The sequence below is a fragment of the Pseudopipra pipra genome, chromosome 3 (assembly GCF_036250125.1).
Source record: "Pseudopipra pipra isolate bDixPip1 chromosome 3, bDixPip1.hap1, whole genome shotgun sequence".
Lineage (NCBI taxonomy): Eukaryota > Metazoa > Chordata > Aves > Passeriformes > Pipridae > Pseudopipra > Pseudopipra pipra.
In genome coordinates, this window is record NC_087551.1 from 1,318,383 (window position 1) to 1,324,961 (window position 6,579).

At 49.9% G+C, this 6,579-nt stretch overlaps 1 protein-coding gene across 3 annotated transcripts in view; it reads left to right on the top strand.

Annotated features, from left to right (window-relative positions):
- Positions 1–6,579, top strand: part of SPTBN1 (spectrin beta, non-erythrocytic 1) — a 114,752-nt gene that overhangs the window by 5,837 nt on the left and 102,336 nt on the right. The window lies entirely within an intron of this gene.

Below are 6,579 nucleotides of genomic sequence, written 5' to 3' on the forward strand. Positions count from 1 at the left end.
AAGCTGTGGATGGATCTTGTTTCTCAGGGTGTGGGCAGGTCAGAGCCTGGGTACAGTGGGGCTGATCTGTGGGTAACACAGAGCACACTCTGCTTTCGTGCACCAAATGCTTATTTTTTCCACTCATAAAATCAATTTTGCTCAGTGCCTGAACACCACAAATGCTCCAGCTAATTATAGCAAGTAGCTCTTCTGGTTTTCTGTTTTAGAAGGGAAAAGGTGCTGCCCGCTGTATGTAAACTACTTTAATGTAGATAAATTTATTTGGGCACCCACAGGTTCTGGTTTGGGCATTCCGAGCACTGGGTTTTGTCTGTAGCTAAAGCAACGATGAGAGTTTCTTCCCAAGGGCTTTCACTGCCTTTTCTCTCAGTGAACAGATATTTAGTGGGAATGTTTTGGGGTGATCTGTAGCAGCCCATGCAGGGGGGTGGGTAGCTCGTGGCTCCGGGGTGCCAGTGGCACACACATTCATGGCAGCACTGGAATGCAGCATGGAGCTTGGAGAAACAAGTTTTGCCCCTCACCAGCAAATTCCTGGCTCTGTGCTTTTGGAAGGGGGCTTTGGGCCTAAATCTGCCTTGTGCAAGTCAGTGGGTGCTGGTTATGAGGAGGATCATCCAGCAGAACAGCCTTTGTTAGAGCCTGGATCACGCAGGGGCTGGCGAGGAGGGTCAGGAGAGTTCTCCATAAGTTACCAGGAATTCCTTGTCCTGTGGGATCCATATGTGGCAAAGAAAACCTGGTTAGTTTAACACTTGCTTGATTTTTTTGTAACTTAAAATATCGTGACCTTTTTCTGAGCATGATGCTATGAATAATTCTCTTTAATTTCACGATAGTAAGAAGTGAACGGATTAATTGCTACCTTTTTATTTTTGACCTTTTTTTTGGAGTAACATATTCCTGCAATAATTTTAAATGCTTTTAGGGAGCCAGATCCCAAGCCTGGAAGAAATCTTGGTTGACTTTGGTGGAGCTGCACTGGTTATCACCAGCTGAAAAATCTGCCTCTCAGTCTCTAAGTTTTGATAAAACAAACACTGGAGCCCGTTGTGTTTTATTCTGTTGGTGTTTTTGGCATCCCAGAAGCTTTTCCTGATTGTTTTCCTCATTTGAAGGCTGATTGTACTGGGTGACCTCTTGCTACTGAAGGGTGGGTCAGTTTATGTGGGAAAGTGTTAGTCAGTGTGTCTGGGAGATAAGTGGGACTGCATCCCGACGAGCCGTGTGCGTTAAATCCTGGAATGTGCTGGGGCCGTGCCAGGAGATCGGGAGCAGGACTATGCGACAAGCGCGAATGCAGTCACACTCTCCCGAAATAGCCCCGGGGATAACAGGAGAGCTGCAAAGTTATCACTTACCTCATTTTCGCACAAATTCTTTCCTAAAAATGGATTATTGACTGAGGGCTCGGGGTTTGGTTTTTTTTGGTCACGTATTCCACTGGCGTTTAGGGCGCTCCCGAGGCTTTGGCTGAGGGCAGGATGGGGCTGCAGCTGAGAGGGGAAAAAGCTGGGGTAAAACCACACAACCCCACAGTCCCAGCACAGGAAAAGCCATTTCATATCATCATCATCACCTGAATGAGAAACGAGGTGGGTTTTATCTCGGTGTAGGTCAGTAGGAGCCTCTTCAAATTCATCTTGGGCTGCCTGGAAGCACCAAGGCAGAGATGAATCAGTTGAGCGGCCTCAGACGTGCCTGGACTGGCTGTGGGTGACAGGATTTTGGCACCAGCCCCTGGATCCAAGCAGCCAGTGTTTGGATATTCAAATGAGCAGTGGTTTACCACTGCAGACTGTACATGGATTTGTTTGAGGGTAAAAATAAGCCAGTTTGATTTTGGGCCCCGTGTCAGATGTGTCAGGGGAGGAATGTGATGGCACAGCTTTACTCCTTGGCATAAACCATTTAAACTTGAAAGCTGGGACGCCTCAATTAGTTCTTCACAGAAAGAGGATGAGTTGGCTTCTAAATGGGCTGGTGAGAGCAAAGTGTGGGGGCGGCCAGGGAGCCAGGTTGGGACATCCTGAGTCAGCAGGTGCTTGGGCTGAGCCCCGGTGTGAGCCTGCCCAGGGAAGCAGGGATGGAAATAACCATTCCCTGGATGTTTGCACTGCTGCAGGGACCTGCACAGGGAGCTCGGCAGAAGGGAAAATAAAAGTGGGAGCGTTAGGGAATCATGAGATTGGGAACAGAAAGTCGTGACCTTTCGGTGCCTGCAGATTTGTGCGCCCTGGAAAAGGCAAACAGATTGTTTCATTTGTGGAAAAACACCCGTCAGCTCCTGGGCTGGGGTCAGCCCTGCAGCACCACGAGGTGCAACTGTCCCAAGGAGCCTGTGCCAGCAGTGACATCCCAGCCCCAGGAATTAGGTGCACACGGTGCTTGGGGAAGAGCAGTGTCACCTCTCCTGCGCTGCCGTCCCTGGGCTTCTCCACGGGGAGGAGACTTATCCAGGCTCTGCGTTCTCCTGGTTTACAATCCCTCGGGAAAGGGAGGCTGTGGTAGGGCCCAGGGGGAAGTGGGGGTGCGGTGGCTGTGCCCCAGCTCCGTTTGGGAAGAGGCTGTGGCGTGGTGGCTCCCTGGCTGTGCCCCCCGGGGGGATTCCCTGACCCCGGGTGCCCCTCTAATCCAGCTTTGCAGCTTCCCAGCGCCCGGGTGTGCAAAGGAGCTTTAGTGCTGCTCAGGAGCTGCTCCGGGGACTGGGACTCAGGTAAAAGGTAAATAGAGGCAAAGGGAAAAAATGTAATCCAATGGAGTTTCACCCAGCTTTGTGTTCCCCAGCCTTGCACACTTTCAGGTTTTGTATTGGGAGGCAGAAAATTTTCCAGAAATGGCAGTTTACGTAAGAGATGTGAATAATGGCTAATAATAAGTTAAACTGCCCTGAAGAGCTGAGAGAGGGGGGAAGCAGGTTATTTTTAGAGGTCTATTCTCATTGTATGCTAGACAAACACGAGTTAGATGGCTTTGAGTTAAACATGTACCACAAAGAAGTAAAGATATTTTCCCCAGAAGAGTATTGAAGTCACCATGGTGCTGTGATAATCTGCACTATCTGCCAGATTAGGAATTAAACTCAGAACTGCTTCTTCACTGCCTAGTAAGAAAGAAAGGCCCTTTTATGCTCATTCTCATTCCAGTAGTGTGATTCTTGTTGCTCTGTGATGTGAAGGATCTGCACCCCTGGTTGTCACACAGCATGGGAAGTTGTGCCATTTACCATCACAGCCCGGGGATCGAGGTTTCAAACCATCTTCATGCAGAAATATTCACCAGGCCACACCTGAGATAATTTTGTATCACTCAGTTACATTTCTGAACCACGTTAGAGATGTAAAGATTATAAAAAACATGCCAGGAGACCGAAATGTCCGTCCCCAGGAGTCAGGGCTGGCGCTCCCTCCCTGTGGGCAGGTGTGGGTGACAGGGAGCACACAGCTCTTATCTGGCTGTGTCTTTAGGCTGAGTAATCCTAATCAGGCGGTAAATCCCGGGCGAGATTATGGTGCAGGAGGGTGTGGGACAAAGATCAGCTCCCCAAGGGCCTGGGGGTGCCTGGTGGGATGTTTCCTGAGGGGCTGAGGTGAACCACGAGCTTTCTGGGCCCTTGCAGCGAGCGGGTGGCGCGGCAGCACCGCGAGGGCTGGGCTGTGTGTGCCGCAGCAGGGCTGACAGGTGAGGAGCACATGGACATTCCGGGGCCAGGCGGAGCTCAGGGATGTTTCCACAGCTGCTGCTGAGCAGCAGAAAGTGCCATGAATCACTGGGGCTGCAGTGGCACAGCTCGCTGCAGAGTTCAGAGCCTCCCAAAGTTCCCCACGTTCCTGGTGCGGGGCGAGGAACCTCCACGTCACCTCGGGGGCAGCTTTCCAAGCAGCACAGCCCCGCTATTCCAGGGGGCCTGGAACAGTAGGACAGCTGTTTGCATTTTTGACTTCTGGTTGTCATGAGCTGTGGCAGGATGCCAAGGAGCCAGGCAAGAGCCTTGGGCCTGCGGGGAATTTTCAGCCGACTCATGAGATCGGCGCCCACAGCAAAAGTTAAATGTGTCTGTGTATTTTGGGATAGATCCATCTGCTTTATGATATTTAGTAGCTCGGCCATAATGTCTAAGAGCAAGCAGGGAGGGCATGCAGAGATATAAAACGAGGGACAAAAATATCCTTGGGTGCATTTTTAGTGCTCCGGTTTGCGGCTCGATCGAAATGGTGCAGTTTGGTGGCGATGAGCGTTGGGAAATGGTCGCTGTGGAGGCAGCAGGATTGCTTTGTCAGAGGGGGATGGATTTCCAAATTGCATCCCAAGCGTGTTATTAGAGGATTAAAGGGATGGGCCATTCACCTTGGCTAACTGTCCTGAAACTGTGCTTAATAACACATATAAATATTATGCAAATACTGCTGTAACAACAAACCACATTTTGAATTTGCTTTGTGCCTTGCAAATGACAAAGTCACTTGTTCCAGTGCTGGGAAGGATAATCCTGTTTTCCCCAAACAAAGAGTGCTTCAGTTGCTGGTGTAGTGATAAATATTTAATTTTGAAATATGCCACCTAACTTCCTTTTCTCTGATTGGCCTCAGTAGAGAGTAACAGCCTGGAATGTTATTCCTTTGTTGATTAAGTTAAAATTTAAGAGGAGTTCCCATTTTTGTTGTCATCAGGAGCAATAAGTTCTTATTCTTGATAAAAATCTGTCTGTTCTGGTTGTGACTGACATCACCTGCTGCCTGGAAAAGGCAGGTTTGTCTCTGCAGAGAGGAAACAGCCCCAGTTTGCATCAGGAATATATAGGTTGGATGTTTGGGAAAACATCTTCCCCAAAAGGGCTGTCCAGCCCTGCCACAACTGCCCAAGGAATGGTGGAGTCATCCAGGGAGGGTTTAAAGCCCTGTGGATGTGGCACTTGGGGACAGGGCTTAGTGGTGACCTTGGCAGTGCTGAGTTAATGGTTGGGCTTGGTGTTCTTGGGGGTGTTTTCCAGCCTAAATGGTTCTGTGATCCCATGGTTTTAGCACTTCCACATCTGCTGGCTTTCAGGCAGAAGTGCCAGGGGAAAAATGCAGTGTTTATTGACTTCAGTTCTCGTGGCAGAATGCAGTTTGTGAGGGAATTCTTCAGAGTGGCTCAGAAATCAGAGCCTGGGTGGCTGCTGGGTTCTGCTTCTGGGTGCTCATGTTGTTTGTGCTGCTACATGGTCCTTGAATGTTGCACCTCAGGGGTTTGTCCCCAAGAATCACTTGGAAAACCCTTTGCTGCTCCCCTGAGAAGTCAGTGAGCTGCCTCTGAGATGAGATGTGACCTGCCAGAGGGAACAACCTGTTCCCTGGGGTGCTGGTTTGGGAATCAGGGCATTATGGTGGGTTTGGGAGGCTCCAAACTAACTGCAGCCTGTTTTCTTCTTAATAATGATAATTATCCTGTTGTGAAGTGATTGTGTTACGAGCTGGTTCCTGCTCCTCCAGCAGTGGAATGACCAAGTCAGCCTTGCCCGGGGTTTGGGTTTCTCCTCCAGGGACTGACGAGCCAATTCCCAGAAAAGGTGTCATGTTTGGGGAAGTGAGGTGCCCTTCGTGTTTGGTGACTGGCACTTGGCACATTTTGCTGTTGATTAATTGCTCCAGGACCCGGCTCTCTTCACTTGAGGAATGATCCTGGGTCTGTTGGTGTGGACTCATTTCCCTCTGGCTGTTCCTGCTGTTGGCAGATTTTAGCCGTGGAAGCCTCTGGGGACCCTCTGTGAGGTGGGATGGAATGGATCCGAGTGGTGTTTGCATTGTGTTTGGCAGAATGTTGTTTAAAAGTTGTGCTTTGTGGGGGGAAATTCAGACAAACCAAACTTTGTGGGCTTCCTGAGTCCCTGGTTTTAGAGGGAAGGCCACGGGCTGTCTTGTGGTGTCAACACAAGGGGGAGGAGGCTTTGTAATTTGAGTGTCTGCTCCAACAGAAACCCAGCGAAGACCAGAAGAAATGCAGCTGAGGGGGGTTTTGTGCAAGCCTATAGTTAATTTTAGCTGGTAGTTTGGGATGTAGGGGTTTTTTATTGACTTTTAATTTCAAGGACTGTTAGGGGATGGAGAAGAAAGGAGCTTCTGTCCCAGTCAGTCCCGGTGCAGTGTGTGCCACCCTGCCAGCCCTTGGGTGAGCTGGGACACCAGGCTGGGCTCAGCAGCTGGTGCTGAGAAGCTTTTCCAGCTAGGAACTTCTGTGCTTGTGCTGCATGGTGGTGTCTGTGGTGAGTCTCCCCAGCTCTGTTTCCATGCAGAACCCCGGAGGCACGGGAAGCACAAGCCTCCTGCACAGAACTGGCTGTCAGAGTGTCTTCTTTGGTTGCCTCTGCCTGTGCTACAGTGCTGCGATTGTAAATCATCCACAGAGCCACTGCATTGCTAAAAATAGGCCACCCCTTCTACAAATGCTATTACAATTCTGATATTCAAATGCTAAACCCTCTCTGCAGCGTTAAAAATAGCTGTGAATAGATGGAGAAGTTCTCTCCTTGGCCTCGGCCGAGGAGTTAAACATGCAGAGTGTCTAAGGTTTGATCCCGAGCCTGGGGCTGTGTGGGAG